The sequence below is a fragment of the Pararge aegeria genome, chromosome 3 (genome assembly GCF_905163445.1).
Source record: "Pararge aegeria chromosome 3, ilParAegt1.1, whole genome shotgun sequence".
NCBI lineage: Eukaryota > Metazoa > Arthropoda > Insecta > Lepidoptera > Nymphalidae > Pararge > Pararge aegeria.
In genome coordinates, this window is record NC_053182.1 from 830,601 (window position 1) to 851,779 (window position 21,179).

Genomic DNA, 21,179 nt, shown 5'->3' on the forward strand with positions numbered 1-21,179 from the left:
CGGCTTCCCTTTGCGCCAAGTTCGAATCCCTACACGCGCCTCTAACTTTTCTAAGTAATGTGCGTTTTAAATAACTAAAATATCACTTTTATCGTTTTAAGTAACTACGGCCTTAACTCATCTCATTGTGGAAAGAAAACCGTGCCCTGTAGTAGGTCTGTAATGGGTTGATAAGATGATGATGATGATTATAACTGCGAGGTAGATCATTCGTTTTGGTGAGGATATATAATAGGATTTGCCATGTTGTGACGGCAGATCAGAATAAAATTATTGTAACTAGCCCTATTCTTCCCACGGGTGTCGTACGAGGCGACCAAAGGAGTATAACGGAAATTGGGCAGTAGCGTTCTCTGTGCTACTAATACCTTGTAATGCAATCACCAACCCGTCTGCCCATCGTAGATAAAAACTGTTTTTCTTACAAATTCAAACTACACGTATAAAAATAATAATCTTTTTTTATATACTAGCTGTTACGCGCGGTCACCTAGGACACACGATCCAGTTAGGTAGATCCAATTTTGAGAAAGAGGTGAACCGTTGAATCCAACTCTGATGGGTAGCGTTCGGGAAACTTCGTGACATTTTCTCCAAAACCCCCCAGTGCCTGAAGACTAAAGTCTTCTAACAGTGCGTGTTGCCAGTGATGACTTACGGATCAGAGACATGGTCGCTTAATATGGGCCTCGTAAGAAGGCTCAGAGTCACTCAGCGGGCGATGGAGAGAGCTATGATAGGAATATCTTTACGTTATCAAATCAGAAATGAGGAGATCCATAGAAGAACTAGAGTTACTGACGTAGCTCAGCGAGTCGCGAAGTTGAAGTGGCAATGGGCGGGGCACATAGCTCGGAGAACCGATGCACGTTAGGGTCTTAAGGTGCTGGAATGGCGACCCCGCACCGGTAAACGCAGTGTAGGTCGGAACCCAACGAGGTGGACAGATGACATCAGGCGAGTAGCTGGGAGCCGCTGGAGGCAAGCGGCCCAGGACCGTGTATTATGGAACTCCCTACAAAAGACCTATGTCCAGCAGTGGACGTCAATTGGTTGACACAATGATGATGATGACGCGCGGTTTACTTTTAAGCGCTGCGGCGCAAAGGAGGATGCACTTTAGCCTATTTAAATTAAAAAAAATTGCCAATTCTGATCCTAGGTAGACACAGGCACAGACCTAAGGGACACTGTGTGATTTTTTCATAGGTCTACAAACAGTCGGACTTGACGTTTCAAAGATGCTTATTAACTATACCTAACGGAAGTAAATGAATTTTTAATTCATAGCAACATATACAGACGCCTACGCAGCCTCTACGCAGCATCTACGCTACGGCCTACGCAACAGCTACGGAGCATAATCTATATGTTACTGCGCAAAACCAAGTGGTGCTAACTCTTATCCTGTATTCTTATAAATACTAAGGCTAAGCGGACACCACGAGTTTACTTCTTGCAACACAATTTTAGAATCGCGCTTTATAATATTTTTATACTCGCATGCGCTCAATTATTTAAAATCCCATATGTTACTGCGATAAAAATAACGCGCGAGTATAAACCGCAAAGTACGCTATTACTTATGAGTCTAGTAATCTGTCTTACTTCTTTTTTATAAGCATGTAATCTTATTTTACTACATCGTCATTTGCCATCTGGTGAAATCGCAGTGAATCGCGTAAATAGAATAAATTCGCCTCTTTATGAAAAGCTTTCCTTTAATTTAAGTATGAAAACCTTTACCTATTTCAAGTATTTGTTCAATTCTATTCAAAGGTATCTAGAATTTCCTTTTGTGTCTTATTAACTTGTTAGGGTCTTCAGTCAGTATTTTCTCCAATATCAATCCGAATTCTCGGTCAAATAAGGGGAGCTGGTTCTTTATGTTAGCAGGTCGGTAACATTTACTTTCCGTCTTGTGTGTGCTTTCTAGATTAACAAAATATTTTGATGTATTTGCTAACATAAAAAAAAAATATGTAAAATCTAGTGGAGATCTTAAATTCTATCTGGGTAGTCACCACTCGAGCGAGTCCGCTTGGTTCCGGTATGATGCCAAGTAGAAGCATCTCAATAATATTATAAAGAATGAAAGAAAGAAAACACGTTTAGTTGTTCGGCAACATTAAACACAAGTAATATAAAATGAAAAACAAAAAAGGGTAAAAATTAAAGAAATTACACTAAGTTACAGCTAAAACTATCATTTGCACCTATATGCCGGGGGAGTTTTAGGAGTGTCGGTTTAATAAAACTGCCTGCTATTCTACAACGCTGGTAGTTAAATAAAATTAAAATAATAAGCCAGCATGCATGTCTACTCCTATGTATGTTGGATCTAGGCAATATTTCAAAAACATTTAAACAATAATAAGAGAATATAAGAGAATAATTTCACAAAATATTAACGAAACGATACATGTACACGGCAGTCTCTAATTACTAACAGAGAATATAACAAATAGTTTTAGTCCAAGATTATATTTATTAAAACTTTTGAAATCAGAATGATTACCAAGAAAACTGTTATAAAACAGGTGGTTAACATTATTCCAGTAAATCGTTCCAGCATTAATTTGTGTTGGATATTTATTGATTTTATGATCTTTATTGCTCTTGCAATTCACAGTGATCTATTCCCTCATAGAACCGAGACAGACAGCAGCGTTATCTGTATTACGACTACCATCTACCTACTGCGATCACCAACCTATCAGGTAACCTCAGCTAGGTGATTTTGGGCAAACCCTACCTTTGGAAGAGGCCTTTAGTCCAGCACTGGATTGTTTTAGACTGTTGCTAATGACAAAAAAGTAAGTTTTTCCCGCTACACCTTCTTCATGAATTCCTTTATTAAAAGTAGCTGTTATTTTCTGGATCTTTAACTATCTTTACGCAAACATCACGTCTACTTGCTGTAACATTTTTGAGAGAAAAAACAAACTAAAAACCCGCAAAGGCCATCTTACTTAAGTTCTCAGTATGCCTAGATGGGTAGAGACTTTAATAAGAGCACGTGGAGGAAATACGCGATATTAATTACCATTTTTCTAATTTAACTAATTGTTATTTATAATATTAATTTTCACTTATCCCGGTTACATGAAAAGTTCCATTACGTACCATTTTTCACAAATAGCCTTTACTCGCAAAATCTGTTTTTAATGTGATCTCATTTTAAATAAAACAAATGAAACTTTAAATAAACAAAGAAGTGTAGTAAGTAGATTTTAAAATAAAACCATATTTTTTTAATTATTGAACTTTTTTTTTGTGTTCCGCTAAATATGCCGATGTGTTTATAATAACTAACAAAGTTACCTTATCGGTAACTTCATCTACATCGCATTCGGAACTTTCCAATTTTCCGGAACAGTAAATTAGTCAATTCAATAAATTAATTCAAAATTTCAATAATATTGGTTTTATCACGACGTCATGTAGGATGTACGAGGCAATAAGCAAACGTTAAATACAAACTCAAAAGTTATAGATATATAAGACTATACAAAAATAAGTTGACTGAGACCAATGTTGCTTAACTAGCACAATCGAATGGTTTGTGCTATCATACGTCCCACAATCAGATAAGAGTCCTTATCTTGGAATTTTACCGCGTAAGTCTATCTACCAAACTTGCATCTTCATCATCGCATAACCCATTACCGGCCCACTACAGTGCACGGGTCTCCTCCCGTAATGAGAAGGGTTCAGGCCGTAGTCCACCGCATTGGCCCAGTGCGGATTGGTGGACTTCACACACCTTTGAGAACATTATGGAGAACTCTCAGGCATGCAGGTTTCTTCACTAAGTTTCCCTTCACCGTTGAAGCAAGTCATATTTCAATTAGTTGAAACGCACATACGAAACTTCGAAAAAGTCAGAGGTGAAGAAAGTCATGGCGAAGTCCTAATCACTGGGCTTTCATCGACGTCCGTCGTCGTAAATTAATGCCAAAAAACAAAATTTTTTCACTGTGAGATTGGATCGCTGGACTGGCCTGCTACTAGTTCAATGTAAAACGGCACTTATGTAAAAGTTTAAAACAGATCTTTCCGGGGAAACAATAAATTGTTTGGAAGACGAGTTTAAACGTACTTTTCTCATAACGGAACTTTTAACATTTCCCAGCGTCTTTGAGGTCGCAAGGTTTAAGTTTTGATCTCGGGGTAGGTAATATCAATGGGGAAATTATCGACGGCCCCGCAACTTCGGTTCAAGTCAGATTTAAAAGTAATCAACGAGGCGCGAGCGGTGATTCGCAATTCTTGCCCGTCTAACTTTATTCAAATATGATCAAACTTTATGTATATGTTGTGGGAAATTGGGGAACGGAATTTGCATAGACTATTTTATTTTCTTATCCTCCGCAAAATATTTTCCTCGTTCTGAATAATTATAGTGATATGTTTACAAAAATTGTTTTTGCCATATTTCTGAAGTAATGCACAAGCTCTGGGAAAAGTCACGTTTGCTTTTAAATGAAAAACTATTGCCTTTTTATTTCACTCACACTATAATACTCGTATATTAACGCATTCAAGAATATCTAATTAGTCTTTAAATTTCTTTAAAATAGTTAAACGGCAGTTACCAAAAATATTTAATACTTCCGATTGATGTTCGTTAACCACATTTGTTAATTAGCCAAAATAAAAAAAAATCTACTACATTTTCTCAACGAGTCGTTGAGAAAATGTTATAAATGTTAAAATAACAAGGCGTTATTTATTTACTTGACCTGAATAGGCATGTTTTGTCCCTTTCTAATGAACATAAATATCTAAATGGTTTTAATTCAATGTTATATTTTCATTTGATATAGTTATTTACGCTAAGTGAGAATTTGATAAATATCTTAGGAAAATATATAATCGTTGTAAACCTTTATATATTTGTAAATGAAATACGTAAATCTTTACGGAGTAATAATATTAAGGACACCGCCTTATTTGACTACGTCATATCAAAAAGTTCTCAAAAAAATATATTTACGATTTTAACGTGAATTTTTTCAAAAAAAAATATCTTAGTTTTTTTAGATCTTACTCAAAGCTTGTAGTGCCAAAAAAAAAATGAAAATCGACTTCTATAGCTTTCCTTATACAAATTAAGGAACTTTTAATGCGTAATCATATACATATTTTCCATTGCAGTGAGAGGATGGTGATAAATACAATCATTTACTTAAAACCTAAGCTACAAATGCACTGTTTTCTAAGAATTGATAATTATACTCGATTAACCGAAAAGGTACTTTGTGGTACGTTTTGATGACAAGATAGTCAGTAGTCGCGTCGGTGGCTTACCTATGAGGTATGTTACATATACATAACATAACACGAGGTTTCAAAATACTCAAAGTAATATGTCACATTATATGAAATATTCATACCGGTCCTCTACATATTTCATGAACGGCAAATATTATAATGCTAACATTGTTAATAAATGCTAAACGTGTTCAGCATACCGATACAAACTAGATCCGAACCCCAAATATCTTTGTATAAATTGCGACTAGCCCAAGGGATGCTACCAACTGTCCTTCTAATAAATTGCTTAAATACCTTCGCATTAATATTATATATCGGCCTCAGCTCGACATTGCCTACACAGATTCCTAAATAAACATAAATTTGAATTCGGAATAGTACGAAAATTGTAGGTAGATTAAAAAAACATATTAAAACATTATTCCCGTATTGGGTTCCACTCAATACTTATGTAACAAAGTAGCGGCCGATTTATGACTTTTTTTTAATAACATATAAGTTTTTATTCCACTTCCGCTAGCCAAAATATTTGTACATGTTTCTTAACACACTTGAAAATTTAAATTATAAACTTACAAATTTTAGAAGTTAACGTAGACTCCTCTCCTCTGCACACGTATCACATTATATTAGTTTTAATAATCCAAAGTCGGGTTATCGGTCGCACTTGTATGAACTGGATTTCGTTTATCAACGTAAACTTACACACGTGCACGTAACACTATATCTAAATCCACAGCACAGCACCACACTCGATAGCGTATCGTGAGCACTAATCACTCGAGAGGACTCGAGACGCGAGATCGGAACACATCCGTCCGCCACGGCACCGCGGCTACTACTGAAGCCCGCGCCGCGCAAGCCTCTTCTCTGTCAAAGAGTATTTCAGCATTCAAGTTGTCAGAATTGTGCTAGCTAAGCTCGAGCCTTTTCATAAGACGTTAAGGTTTTATTTGCTTTTTAACCTTACGTTTGGATTATATTCCATTAGGTACTTTTTTTAAAATTATGTAACCTAACACGCTCTGCCTATTAGATATGGAAAATATCTTAGGTCTGTACTACTAAACCAACATTAAGCCAATAATAGGTTCTCGAGGATCGAGGATTTAGGCATGCGTTAACTGGTACTTTAGGACCTGATCTTAGCTCGATATTTGTTTATTATTAGTGACCTTATCACGTGAAACTATAAAGGTCTGCTCTCATAAGAGAAATTACTGGTTCTAATTGTTGCCTTGTTGATTTTTTTTTTCATCTCTCATGCTTTAAATCATCTCTAAAAGATTCTTGTTGAGCTGTTAGCTTATTGCCATAAATAACCATTGAATTTAACTAAGGACAATGAATAATAAAGAAATTCATTTTAAGAATCATTTGTTTTTATTTCGATCTCTTCTGCGCAAAGGAGTTCACACAGAAAGCCAATTTCTTACTGCTAGATGCGTGGTATGTGTATGAATTTCAAAAAAAGAACATTGTCATTCAAGGGCTTTTTTTTTAAAAAAGGTTATTCATATCACCGCCATTTTTTTTCAATGTTTCTATTATTTTGTTTTCACAGCAAGATACCATCAGATATTTTGAATATGTTTTCATAATTATATTTTTATAATTAAATTATTAATATTCTGCCGAGCACATCGGAATCGAGACCTTCCAACATTAAAAAACATATTCCAGGGATTTGTAATAATTGCACGATACAAAATGTGTAATAACTACTACAAAATATATTTACTATATTAATACTTAGTTTATAATTTTGTATATATACTCGGTAATGAATGATATAAGGATACAAGAGCTGGCTGTTTAAATGTTAACAGTAAGCGAACAGTTTCAGAATCTTTTAGAGGTTTGATATTATGGGAGTAAATAAAGTCTTATACGCCATCATCATCATGATCATGATCATATCAACCCATTACCGGCTCACTAAAGGGCATGGGTCTCCTCCCACAATGAGAAGGTGTTAAGGCCGTAGTCCACCACGCTGACCCAGTGCGGAGTGGTGGACTCCACACACCTTTGCGAACATTATGGAGAACTTTCAGGCATGCCGGTTTCCTCACGATGTTTTCCTTCACCGTTGAAGCAAGTAACATTTTAATTACTTAAAACGCAAATAACTTAGAAAACTTAGAGGTCATCATCATCATCAAAAAAACTTAGAGGTGCGTGCTGGGATTTGAACTCTGCTCCCGGAAAGTGAAGTCGAGCTCCTATAACTGGGCTTTCACTCTTCAATCTAAATATCAAGTTTTGTACGCTACTGTTGATAACCTTGCTCAGCTTCACCTAGTGTGATAAACCCATACTCGTGTTTTAATACTGTCCGTTATTACTATTAAATAGCCTTGGTTTGGTCTAATCAGAGGCTTTGGTTATGACCTATGATTACTAGAAACCCGATAACTATACATACTAATTAAACGAAAAAATAATCTAATGGGATTTATCCAAGCACTTAAAGAGGGTAATACTTATAGGATACATGACTTTTTTATTTTATTATTAGAAAATTTATCGCTAAAGCGAAGAAATTGACGGTAGAAAGATAATAAGAAAGTCCAAATTTTCATACTTATATAGGTATAGAAAAAATTATAACAGTTTGATACGAGAACGAAGTCGCCTTCCGCCACTAGTGTTTAAAATAAATTGGACGTCAACCATTTTACCTCTCGCCTCAAATAGGCTGTCGCGCTATAATGGATTTACATTTTTAACTTTACATGCTAATAATGAATTCAACAGGAACTCCGTGTTTATGCCTCTCAGTAAACATTGTGCCTAAATGAGGGGTTTGCTGCTGTCCGCTGAGGAGTTCTGTCCTTTATCTCCAACCACAGTTTGGGCAAAATTAAACACATATTACAACCTCTGTAGTGCAAAAATAATTATTTAAATCGGTTATAATTTGTCGGAGTTATGGCGTAAAATCGTCAAACATTCATCCCCTCTCCCAAAGGAACAATCAATAAGGTTTAGATGTTGGTTTAAGGTACAGTGTATTGCCAGTAATTTGGCATGCAATGTTACAAAATAGATACAACCGCCCAACTTATTGATATCAAAAGAACTTAATTTTTTAAATCGGTTATAATTTGTCGGAGTTATGGCGTAAAATCGTCAAACATTCATCCCCTCTCCCAAAGGAACAGTCAATAAGGCTTTAGATGTTGGTTTAAGGTACAGTGTATTGCCAGTAATTTGGCATGCAATGTTACAAAATAGATACAACCGCCCAACTTATTGATATCAAAAGAACTTAATTATTTAAATAGGTTATAATTTGTAGGAGTTATGGTGTAAAATCGTCAAACACTCATCCCCTCTCCCAAAGGAACCGAGCTTAATAAAAAGTATCCTATATTACTTCTAACACTTCCAAGAATATGTGTACAAAGTTTCATGAGTATCGGTTAAGTAGTTTTTGCGTGAAAGCGTAACAAACAAACTTACATTGACATTTATAATATTAGTAGATAGATAGAAATAGAGGTGTGTGTCTCACTGGCACTTCGATGATTCAACTCCGCATCTGGCTTACAACTTTTGCATACAAAATTAATTATTTACTATCAGTCTGAAACGTTTGTTACAACCCAATAATTGGACTGAAATAAAAGTTTGTTTTAATTGAATCAGCTGTTTTAGAGTTTCACGTATTACAAAAATTAAACCTATTTATACACTGTTTTTGAGTTCCGGGTTTTTAATTATTTCTATTTTAACTGATCTTAATATACCTTCATGTATTTTTTTTTAATTTATCACCGCAATCTCACTTAATGATAGCATTCGCTTGCCCAGAACATCATCATCATCATTTCCGGCCCACTTCAGAGCTCTAGTCTCGGTTCAGAATGGGTTTATTATGAAAATAAATATATTTTGAAAATTAAGCTTAATTTGCAATACTCCGCGAACAGCAGGAGAATCTGTATGGTGTAATTTATAATTTCTTCAATCCGTATACTCCACACCAAAAATATCCTCGGCAATGTACCCTCTACGCACGTTTCGAGGATGCTCCGGTTTCGGAGATGAGATGGGTTTAGGCGTAGTCCACCACGCTGGCCAATTTATTTGGTACCAAAGACTTCACACACCTTTGAGAACGTTATAGAGAACTATCAGACATGAAAGAAACCAGTTCACAATAATATTCGCTCAAATTAAAAACGCACATAACTCGGAAAAGTTGGAGGTTCGGTGCGGTGTGAAAGGGAGGCCGAAACTCTAACCACTAGGCTATCAGCGCTTCGCTTACATTATGGCTATTGACTATTGATATTAAGGTACAACTTTATGGTGATGGAGAAAATGGAATCGTTGCGGCTGCTTTCGAGAAACAAAGAAGCGAATCGCTATGTACGTGTCCATGGGCTTCGATGGAAAAAAGGTTTGGAGGGAATACTATGATGGATACTATACATCTGAAATTACTTGACTTTTCGATGGTGATAAGCACTTTCGAAAGATTAGGCCTACGTTTATAATAATTAAAAACCTAACGAATGATGCCACATTTTCAACCCGAGAAATATATTACGTGAACAAAGTAGCAATGCTAATAATTACGAAATTATTACCTCTATAACACCAAAATTTACCGTGACAAATTTTAACTATTTTTTTTATATTTGAAGCGATAATTACAGCGCGTAACGCTATGTCATTATATACAATCCGTAATTATTCATGTAAAACAAGGTGCGCTTGAACACAAGCGCTGTTTCCTGTGAACCTTTTGAATATATTATTAATACGTAAAAGCAAAACATGTTCCTGCCTGTAAGCGGATTTGTTGGCTACAGGCAATTTGAGACTTAATATGATTACATCAAGGTAAAGTAGGTACCCGTAACACGACATGCATCAAATATCGCGGATACAAATAACAATTTTAGTAGCACATACACAGACAGAGCTCGTTTTAAGTACTATCGCCTTGCTTATTTCTGCCGCTAAGCAGCAGCGGTATAATTACAAGGGCATGTAGCTTAACACCTACGCCTCAAATAAATGGACACAGGGCGGCATGTTGCAGGATCTGCTATGATGCTTGCCCTCTGAAATGTTGCTGTGATTAAAGACAATGGTTTCCTACGTATCAGATGCTGATAAGCCCTTCAATTATTACTATTAAAAAAATATATTTTGAGAAGTTGGTTCATGTTACCATTGAACCTAGTAGCACTGAAAACGCAATCTGTAAGTAAAGGAATTGTAAATTATATTGTAATACAAAATATGACCGTGTTTAAACCGTTTTACGTAAGAGGTTCTACAAGAGATTAAATTTGTTACAATTTTCTTCCAAAAGAATAGTGGCCGATTTTAGAATTTTTCGAAGTGAAAAGTTTTTTTTGGCACACCGCAAACAGATTTTTCACCAGATAGTAAGTTAGGCTGAACCATCACGCTGTGAGGTGAAAGGCTCGATCGGGTGAACTCGGGACTGCCGAGATACAAGCAGCTGTCATTGTGTTGCTTAGTTTAGTATATTCAATTAATACCTAACAATTGTCTTTTTTAATGTAATGGTTATTATTGGTACATAATAATTAATTTAACAGTTATTTGGTTTATATTGTGAGGTATTCTATAGCGTGAGTAGTTAGTGTTTTATCGTGCTAATATTTTTTTTAAATTTTGACTGCATTCACAGTCGCTTGTATATTTTTTTATTTATTAGTACATATTGAAAAAACATTGAAGATAATAAAATTCACACCTATTGTTTTCAATTCTGCCGTGAAGTCTTAAAAACACACTCTATTTCTATTTGATTAATTAGTATAAAGAAAACATGGACTCAACATTTTCTTTCCATTCTTGAAATTCTTCTTTCTAACTTGAATCGTTTTCAGATTGATCATTTTCCTCGTATCAGTTACATGCGTACATATTATTTTTTTAGGTCAAGTATATTTTTATATAGGAAACCAGTCAATAATGAAAGAAAGAAATGTATCCAAAACTATATAAATAGAACTGTTAGTCTGATGCCTCTTGATTTGGGTAGAGAATTATACTTGTAGAACAATATTATTATTTTTAATTTCAAGTTAATTAATTTTATGTTAATTCTATGATAATGAATTTTTGATGATAGCTATGGATTTTTACACTAACCGTTATCATCAACTTTACATTGCAGCGTAAGTCAAAGTCAAAGTCAAAATTCAAAAATTCTGAATTAATTTATTTTAAGTAAGCCGACTTTATAAGCACATTTGAAACGTCAAGTATGTCTGTTTGTAGTGACTCTACCACCGGTTCGAAAAGCAGATTCTTCCTAGAAGAAACGGCAAGAAACTCAGTAGTTGCTCTTTAATAGTAGTCAAAAGTATCTTTATTCAAGAAACTTTAATGCGTACATTATATATACAGAAAAAAAGGCGTACGTATTGTACGCCTTTGCTGCAATATGGATTGATGGGCTCAAGCTTGTAGCTTTGCATTAACAACTGGGCTCTAAAGAGTTAAATAAAAAGTGTTATTGATAATTACTGGGAAAAGGAATACTACCAATGAACCATCAGTTACCAACTCAAACCAATCCAACCAGAGCCATCCCGAAAAATCTGTTGCAACTTCACTTACATCAAGACTTTAAATGAAAACAAAGCTTTTAAGGACCAATCTATATAAGAAGCATTATATGAATATGACGGCCGAGTGGCGCAGTGGGCAAAAACCCTGCTTTCTGAGTCCAAGGTCGTGGGTTCGATTCCCACAACTGGAAAAGGTTTGTGTGATGAACATGAATGTTTTTTAGTGTCCCAGACACTGTTTAAATGTATATTTTAAGTATTTATTATTCATAAAAATATTCATCAGTCATCTTAGTACCCATAACACAAGCTACGCTTACTTTCGGGCTAGATGGCGATGGGTGTGTTGTCGTAGTATATTATTTTATTTATTTATCTACCCATTACTGGCCCACTTCTAGGCACATGTCACCTCTCAGAGTGATAAGGTTTAAGGATATACTCATTTTGGCCAAGTGAGGGTAGACTTCACTCGTCTTTGAGAATATTATGGAATACTCTCAGGCATGCGGGTTTCCTTAAGATGTTTTCTATCACCGTTAAAGCAAGTGATATTTATTACTATTTATCCTTATTTTTATAGTAATTTCACGGAAAAGGAGATGGTCCACCGGACCTATAAACAGTGTCAGTGACATACAACTGTCCTACAAAGTGTCGCCCTGTGTCCATCAAAGGTTTCCTGAGGCGTTAACCCTCATGTGTAAGACCGCAACATAAAATTGCTCTTTGGCAGCAGAAAAAGCATGGCACTAAAACTTCTCCAGACGAGATCTGTCACAAAAAACTCTCTCTCATTCTAAAATATAATTTTTATTAATACATAACTATAACCTAAAATAAACTATTTAAAAACTAAATAAAATCTAAAACGTCCTCGAAACCACCGCAGCGAGGCACAGTTCCTAAGATGCTGGCAGCATTGCCCCTCTGGATGGCCAAACTAATTCGTTGGCCAAGGTAACTGCCCGCTCTAGGATCACCGGTAGACTCGATAACCCTTTTCGATAATTCTTTGAAAAGGGCTCTTGCCTCCGGACCCCAAAGTCTCTACTCCAAAAGGCACAATTCATTCTTAAAATAACTAAGTGTACTTAAAACGCACATGATTCAAAACGTTACAGTGTTACTAAACTTAGTAATTTCTTTTTGCGTATTTTTTCTGACCGTAGTACTAGGGCGGCAGTAGATTGAGGGATGAAACATTAATGGCAGGCGCAGACTCGCGACCGCTGATAACGGCGCGCGCACAAAACGAGCCCTCGCGAGGCGTTCACATTAAGCTAAACCAACACTACGCGTGTGTGGCCATTGCACGCGCACTTACGACTGTACGCTGTATTGAATGTGTGATCTTCATGCAAAGTGTCATAACTTCATATTTAATTTAATAAGAGGATTTACCTATTTAAATACAAATCGGCTTAGTGAGATGGCTCAAAGTCACTCACCGGGCAATGAAAAGAGCTATGCTAAGAGTATCTGGACGTAAGAGTGTCTCAAATCAGAAATGAGGAGATTCTTAGAACTTTAGTTACCAACATAGCTCAGTGAGTCGAGAAGCTGAAGTGATAATGGGCGGGGCACACAATCGAAGAACTATTGGATTATGTTTTAATGACGTACTGAAATGACGACCTCGCACCGGTAATCGCGGCGTTGGTCGCCTGTCCAGCTCGTGCCAAAGAGGTGGGTAGACGACATCAAACTGCTTTTTCCATCAATTATTACCATGAAAAGGAATAAAAAAAACACTTATATTAAGCTTTATTTGGATAGAAGCAGGCTTTACTTTGCGAAGTTCCTTGACCTTTCGTTTTCTATTTTTTGTTCCAGTACAAGTTAATTCTTGACTGCAATCTCATCTGAGGACTCGGCATCTGGTTCTGCAGAATCAGATGGTAGCGGGCAACCTTTTAAGGAGTATGGCAGTTATATTAAACCTATTCCCCTAATCGGTTTCTACGCGAAAACCAAAACGCTTATTCGCTTAGCAGCATGTCTTTTAGGTAGTAACCAGTGAAAATTTAGAAATTATAAATTCCCAAATAACCAAATTGCCGGGAGTTGAATCCAGGATTTCTAACATAAAGCCACCGCGCTTACCGTTTTGCTCCGACACCGAAACATCCTCAAGAGATGTCAACTTAACAATAGCTAAGTCATTGTTTTTGACTAAGTATTCCGACGTTATGCCGTTTTATTGTAAGGCTCTAAAGTTCTCAAATCTTTTTCAGTGAGGATTGCAATCATAGCGAATTGAATGGGAATGCTCCAACATTACTTACTACACTTTCGTTTGCAACGTGCCACACATAGACGTATGTACCAACGCAGAAAGCATCGCACACCGAAGCGCCGTCAAGTCAAAGTTAGCAGAGCAAACGTGCAAACGGAAGAGATAGGCTTTTCTTTGAGTCTTTATCCGCGCGGGGCAGTTCTAAATAGGATGTAAACAGAGATACAGCCAGATCCCGCGATGAATGCTAAATTAACAGGGCCGCCGGCATTTGATGTTCACAGAGAATAGCTACTTTGCTTTTTGTAAAACATTTGACCGGACGCGCTCGAGTGGCTTTCATGACATAGATGACGCATTCTTGCCGAGTATTTGTGTTGCATTGTGTTGACAAATTACATATATGACCTGCCGTGGTCCTTGTAAAGCCACACGTTAGTAAACGTACTGGTGTATTGTTGATCTGGAGTAAACTTCGGCTATTTGTCCATAATAATATCTGTACTCATAATAAAACTGTAACAGTCATAAAACTGTAACAGGTCGAATTCTGTACATTGAAGGTCTGTATTTTTTTCATTTTCGATTTGAGATCATACTACGAGGTAGGACTTAGGATACTTTTTATGCCGAAATTCATTTCAGTTCCTTCGGGAGAGGGGTGACCCCCTCTCAAGTGTTTGACAATCTTACACCATCTCCATCAAACATTAACCGATTTCAATAATTATTTGTTACTGGAGTTATACTATTAGTTTTTTTTTCCAAATTTGGTTTTAATCTGCTGAACGTTATTGGATTGGAGAGGACAGAACTCCTCAGCGGATAGCAGCAAACCAAACAAATTAAGTGTAGCTACATTTATGAGAACTTAAATGCTAGGACTGAACAAACAATACTTGGAATTTTCTGGGTTAACCTTAAGCTTACGAATAAACTTACAATGCGATTTCGATTCATCCTTTAACGATTACTATTCTTTGTTAGTGGCAGAAGCTGTGACTGATGCATACCAAATTATCAAACTTCAATCACGGGCATCCATCCTTTTACTGACTTGGGTCAACGTTGCTAACCCAACGCTATCGACTAATATGTGGTGCTACGTAGTACCTGTACTGTTAAGTTACACATTAATGCAGTCATCTGTTATAGAAAATTCAAAGTATTTTAAATAAGGTAAAACGGGAGTAGTTCTTCGGGTCAGGCATTTGCGATTGACAATGTTTGCGTGTTTGAAAGTTTTAAATAGTGGGTGGTTAAACCTGCAACAGCAATAAAAGGTATATAATTCACCCACACCTCCGTTGTTCGTTAAAATATGTTGAAATATTATTTGTACTTAATATCAAAGATTTGTATATTTAGCACTTCCAGTATTATTCAAATAACTTTACGATTTGTATGATTTATTAAGGTAAGTGTAGACTATGAAGAAGTACGCTGCGTCCCGTAATTTACTCAGGCAAATCCGCAAGGCACAACTAGTTAATGATATAAATGCGAAAACCGACTAAGCTGATGGACGTTAGGGTCTCAAGGTGAAAGCTGGAATGGCGACCTCGCACCGGTAAACGCAGCGTTGGTTGACTCTGTGACGAATCCGGGTATCAAACAAGTCTTAGGGGTCAAGTCTTGGGGTCTAGCCCGGGTGGTACAAGACCGTGGCATTTGGAACTCCCTACAAATGACTCTTGTCCAACAGTGGACGTATTAGTTGGCATGATGATGATGAAATTCGAAATTATATATTTGTTTGTTTCCTATGCCCTCTTAATCATTGCACCGAACTTATACATATAGCTTACATCTTGCAAACGGACGTAGAATACGGGTATTGAGAATTTTTAACAGGAAACCCCATTCATATCCTGATAACACTTGGCCTGACGAGAATCGAACACGGGACCTCGTGATTCATAGTTGATCCACTGCTTACTTTCTAAAAAGCCACCCAACAAGCATTTTCCCCCGCCCCTTAACTGACGGGGCAATGATGTTCGGAAAAAGCGAGCATTATTTCGCAGATTCTCCCTTAATGTACACTAATCCCGCAGCTAGTATCTGGCACCTAGCTTATACCCCATTAATAATGGTAAAGGAAAATAAACGGTTGGATAAATAGCGTTTAAGAATCGCGGAGTGACATCGCGTGCAGGGAGTCTGTCAGCCGCTGATAAGGTTAGCCGTCATCGCCGACATTACTGACGGGTCGAGGAGCCCTGAAGAGAAGAAACCTTTATAAATATCACACACTGAAGCTAAATAGCTAAAATAATCTTTATATTGATTTACTAGCTGTACCGTACGGCTTTTCCCGCGTAAAAAACGACGGAATGCAGCCTGCAGATACATTGTCTACAACAACAATACTACAATATTTTCAATCGTACTGGTAGTGCAAAATATACCAACCTATGACATTAAGTACAGATATAAAAGATAACGATGCAAGACATGATAAACATACGATGGAGGTTTGGGCGAATAATATATCTGTTCTTGCGCTTGGAGCTTCAATCAACCACTATTTGAAATCTTTAATTACGTAAACATTGACAATCGTAAATGACCGTCTCGGGGACCTACTCCCGTTTGGCTTATTTAAAATACTTTTAATTTCCAACCGCAAGTAATATGTGGTTTACTACACTAATAAGTCGATAGCGCTGGGTACGCAACGTAAACCCAAAACCCGGTGCCCGGTTTTGAAGTTTCAAAGATAATTTTGCATCCATTAGTCGCAGCTCTTATCACTAACAAAAAATAGTAATCATAAAAGTAAGAGTCAAAATGGTATAACAAGTAACACGTCTGTGATTAACCAAGAAAATTCTAACATTGTTTGTCCAAATCTTTAAAGATATGTCGGTCCCTTACTACGGAAGCCAGTTTGGGCAGCAACAAAAAATGGTTCCTGAGTTTTATTCAATGCGGTCACAAAATCTCGTTAAATAATGGAAATGGCTATAAATGCAGTAGGTCAGTCAGCAGCAGCGAGGCGATGACGGCACTATCAGGCTGTGTCAGACGCGGGCACGCAAGCCTCCGCGTCACCTGCACTCCAATGCGTTTATCAGCATTCGCAGCTACTTATATGTATTTCATTTCATTTTAAACGAAAAATTATATCAAGTCGCGGTTTATAGCGTATAATTCCCTGGCGCAACTGTGAGCACTGCGCTTTTAAGTTTTGAGATCCCGGGTTCGATCCCTGGATGAGACAATTTGGGAATTCATAATTTCAGAATTATCTCTGGTTCCTTGTAACACTACTACGTTAAACGTTCATCGTTGATTCAAAGTTCCGCCCTTTGTCGGTTGAATATACAAACTAAAGGGTTGACCTAACAGGTTAGCCCGTTACAATCATAGACTGCTAAATCACTTATCAGCAGGTGGGATTGCAATCAAGGGCTAACTTGTAGTGGAATAAAAAAAGTGGCACAACTCCTATAAATCTACCTCAATCTTCATCCATCAAAAGCCACTGTCAACAAAGTCCACTGCTGGACTAAAGACCTTAACGGGAGGGAAGGTGGAGACAATTTTTTTTTACTTTACTATGAATGTAGGTAGGTGCATCTGAATCTACAAATATATAAGAAGAAGGCTTGTGTCCATCTGTCGAAAATTATTAGATTGACTTTAAAGATACTATTAGCTTTAACCTGCACCTACCGCTCATCGGCAACGTGCTCTCCAAGGTATGGGTCAGGTAACGATTTTTAAAATAAATAAAAAACTAATGATATAAAAAAAGTTACATATTTGATAATTTTTACTATTTGTACCTTTTTATTTTATGTATTTATATGTATAAAATTATATCAATAAAATTTTATTGTTATTATAATTATATATAGTTTATGTTATGTAATTTAATGTAATTTAAAATTTTAAATATATTCATAATTAAATATTATTCTTTGTAGTAGATATGAATTAGTAACAATAGTAGTTATATTATGATGATAGTTTATTTTGTATTTTGTGCCGCTACTTTTACATATGAATAACTTTCCCCAAAGGATGTCTAGAAGAGATTGCTTCAGCAATAAGACCGCCTTTGCGTACCAATATTTGGGAATATATTATTTTGCTGTGTTTGTGCAGTTTCGAATGTATTTTTATGATCTATTTTTCTATCTATCTATTTTCGGTATAATTTAAATTATATGTTATGTATTTTTATATATTATAACATTATAAAACCTAACATGCATCTGTAGAATTCATTTTTTACGCCTTTGGTTACATAGAAGAAATGGCTATGGCCGCCAATCTGTGCTGTCTAACTTTTATCATTATTCTCTGCGGTTTACAACAAAAGTGTATTTCTACATTCACTAGCTGTTGCTCGCGTTCTCTGCCTGCTTTATAACGGTTTAGGGAAATCCCTAAAACTGTTTCTTTACCTGGGATAAAAAGTAGCCTATGTTACTCTCCGTCCTTTCAACGAACTCTATCCCAAAATACAAGTCGATTGGTAAATTTGTTAGGGCGTAAAATTAGGACAAACAAACAAAACAATTTTTCATTGATAACATTAGTATGGGCACTTGCTATGGGCCTCGTAAGAAGGCTCAGAATCACTAAGCGGGCGATGGAGAGAGCAATGTTGGGAGTATATCTACGTGATCAAATCAGGAATGAGGAAATCCGCAGAAGAACCGGAGTTACCGACATAGCTCAGCAAGTCGCAAAGCTGAAGTGGAAATGGGCACATAGCTCGGAGAACCGATGGACGTTGGACGTTCCAAGGTGCTGGAATGGCGACCCCGCACAGGTAAACGCAGCGTTGGTCGGCCCCCATCGAGATGGGCATACGAAATCAAACGAGTCGCTGGGACCCGCTGGAAGCAAGCGGCCCGTCCGTGGATTTCCGACCGTGGATTTTAGAACTCCCTACAAAAGGACCCATGTCCAGCAGTGGACTTCAATCGGTTGAAGGTATGATGATTAGTATGGATTTCATTAATTTCCCTACTCCGGGTTGGTACTAAAAATGCAGACAATCTCTAAACTTATAATTAATACATAATAATATATATACTACGACAGCGCCATCTAGCGCCAAAGTAAGCGTAGCTTGTGCTATGTTTACTGACTGAGATGACTGATGAAATTTTATTACGAATACATAAATACTTATAATACATACTTTTCAGTAGTGGGAATCGAACCCACAACCTTGGAATAAGAAAGCAGGGTCGCTGCACATTGCGCAAATCGGCGTCAAAATTCACGGACTTGTGATTTGAGCCGCGGACCTCGTGAGGGTCGGAACATGCCATCAACTAAAACACTAGCAGGCGAGAAACACGCCGAGTAGTAAACTGAAAATCTAAAGAAAAATGTGAAAACTATTAATATAAAACTAATCAGCAGCTGCGGGCAGAGGTTGGGGGGAGCGGGGTTTTCATTACCTCGCGACGTTTCTATATAAAGAGCTGACCATAATTCCGAGCTTAGCACCTTTATCCCGCGGCCCCTCGACTGTGCTTTCAAATGAAATTATTTATCGGATTTTATTAGACCGTCGACATTATTGTTTTATTACTTATTCATGAGGTAATTGTATCTATCTGTACTTAAAATAAAACTGTAGCGGGTCGAATTTTGGACATTGAAGATATTTTAAAAACTTTTTTGGAGGACTCTTGATAATCGATACTGAAGCCAACTGTCTGTATAATGGCTCTGCATCACGCTGACACTACTGAATGAATTCAAATGAAACCTTGCACCATTTGAGTTCAACTACGAGGTAGGACATAGGATACTTACTATTCCGAAATTCAGCTCATTTCCTTTGGGAGAGGGGATGAAAATGTTTTACGTATTTACACCATAATTCTGTCCTAAATGTTAACCGATTTAAATATATATATTATTTTTGTATTGGATAGTTTAGTTTAGCTTAAATTTATTGTAGTGTATCTTAAGTTGATGAATATTATTAGAGATGGAAGAAAGAATTTAGAACTATACAGCGGACAGAAGTAAACCCCTCACTACAATTTAGAGACAATGCATCTTTCACTGATGGATACCAAATTATCTTTAAAATTTCCAAAGACGGGAGTCCATCTATTTTTTGACTTGGGTCAAAGTTGCTTACCCAGCGCTGTCGACTAATATGTAGTGTTGCTGTTAAGCCTTACACATTATTAATGCAGTCATTCGTAATAGGGAATTCAAAGTATTTTATATAAGGCAAAACGGGAGTAAGTACTCGAGATGAAGAGACGAGATGGCAATGTTTACGTGATTGAAGGTTTGCAATAGTCATTAAAGCTCTTAGAGCAAGAAAATATATATTATTCGCACACTCCTTATCTGTACTTAATGTCATAAGTTTGTATATTTGGCACTTCCAGAACGATTGAAGAAACTTTACGTTTGGTCTGATAAATTGTGGTAGGTTGACTATGTAGCAGTAGGTACGCTGCGTTAATGTGGGCGAAACGGCAGGGTATGTCTAGTTATTTAATAAGAAACTACTGAATAATATAGTAGCCCGTCAATCCGCTTTGGAGCAGTGTGGTGTTTTCAAGTCAAAGTCAAAGTCAAAAATATCTTTATTCAAGTAGGCCCACAGGTGGCACTTTTGATGCGTACATAAGAACCACACGGTAGTGAGATGATGGCGATAACCACATTCGTAAACTTAAAACTAAAGCTACGAGAGTTCCAAACGCGTCCTGGTCTAAGAAGAAGCAAAAGCAAGCTTTTTATTGCCTTGTCACTTAAGAAGATTCCTGTGCCCAGAATTGTTTTTTTAAGTTTTAATTGATGCACCAAGCAGAGTGCCCTCCTAATGGTAAGTGTAATCCATCGCCAATAAACAGATCCAGAAATCCCGGAATCTCATCAACCTGAGGCGAAAGTTTTAAGCCTTATGTAACTATAATTACACTAGCAGCTGCATCCTTCAAACCGAACCACATCATTGCAAAAATGTTGCTTTTAAGCTCATATAAGCACTTCCCCGGACGGGCTGCGTCACAAAAAGCTATATCTCAATACAGCTCAATTTTATGAATAAACAGCATACACCATATTTTCTGACTGCCGATTGGTGCAGT

General features: G+C 36.8%; 1 protein-coding gene across 1 annotated transcript in view; it reads right to left on the minus strand.

Moving 5' to 3' along the window:
• Nucleotides 1-6,097, minus strand: part of LOC120637459 (nephrin) — a 537,044-nt gene extending 530,947 nt beyond the window's left edge. Inside the window, exon 1 of the mRNA XM_039909312.1 lies at nt 5,857-6,097. The gene's annotated coding sequence lies outside the window, so the exon portion shown is untranslated. The remainder of the gene's footprint in view (nt 1-5,856) is intronic.
• Between the last annotated feature and the right edge of the window lie 15,082 nt (nt 6,098-21,179).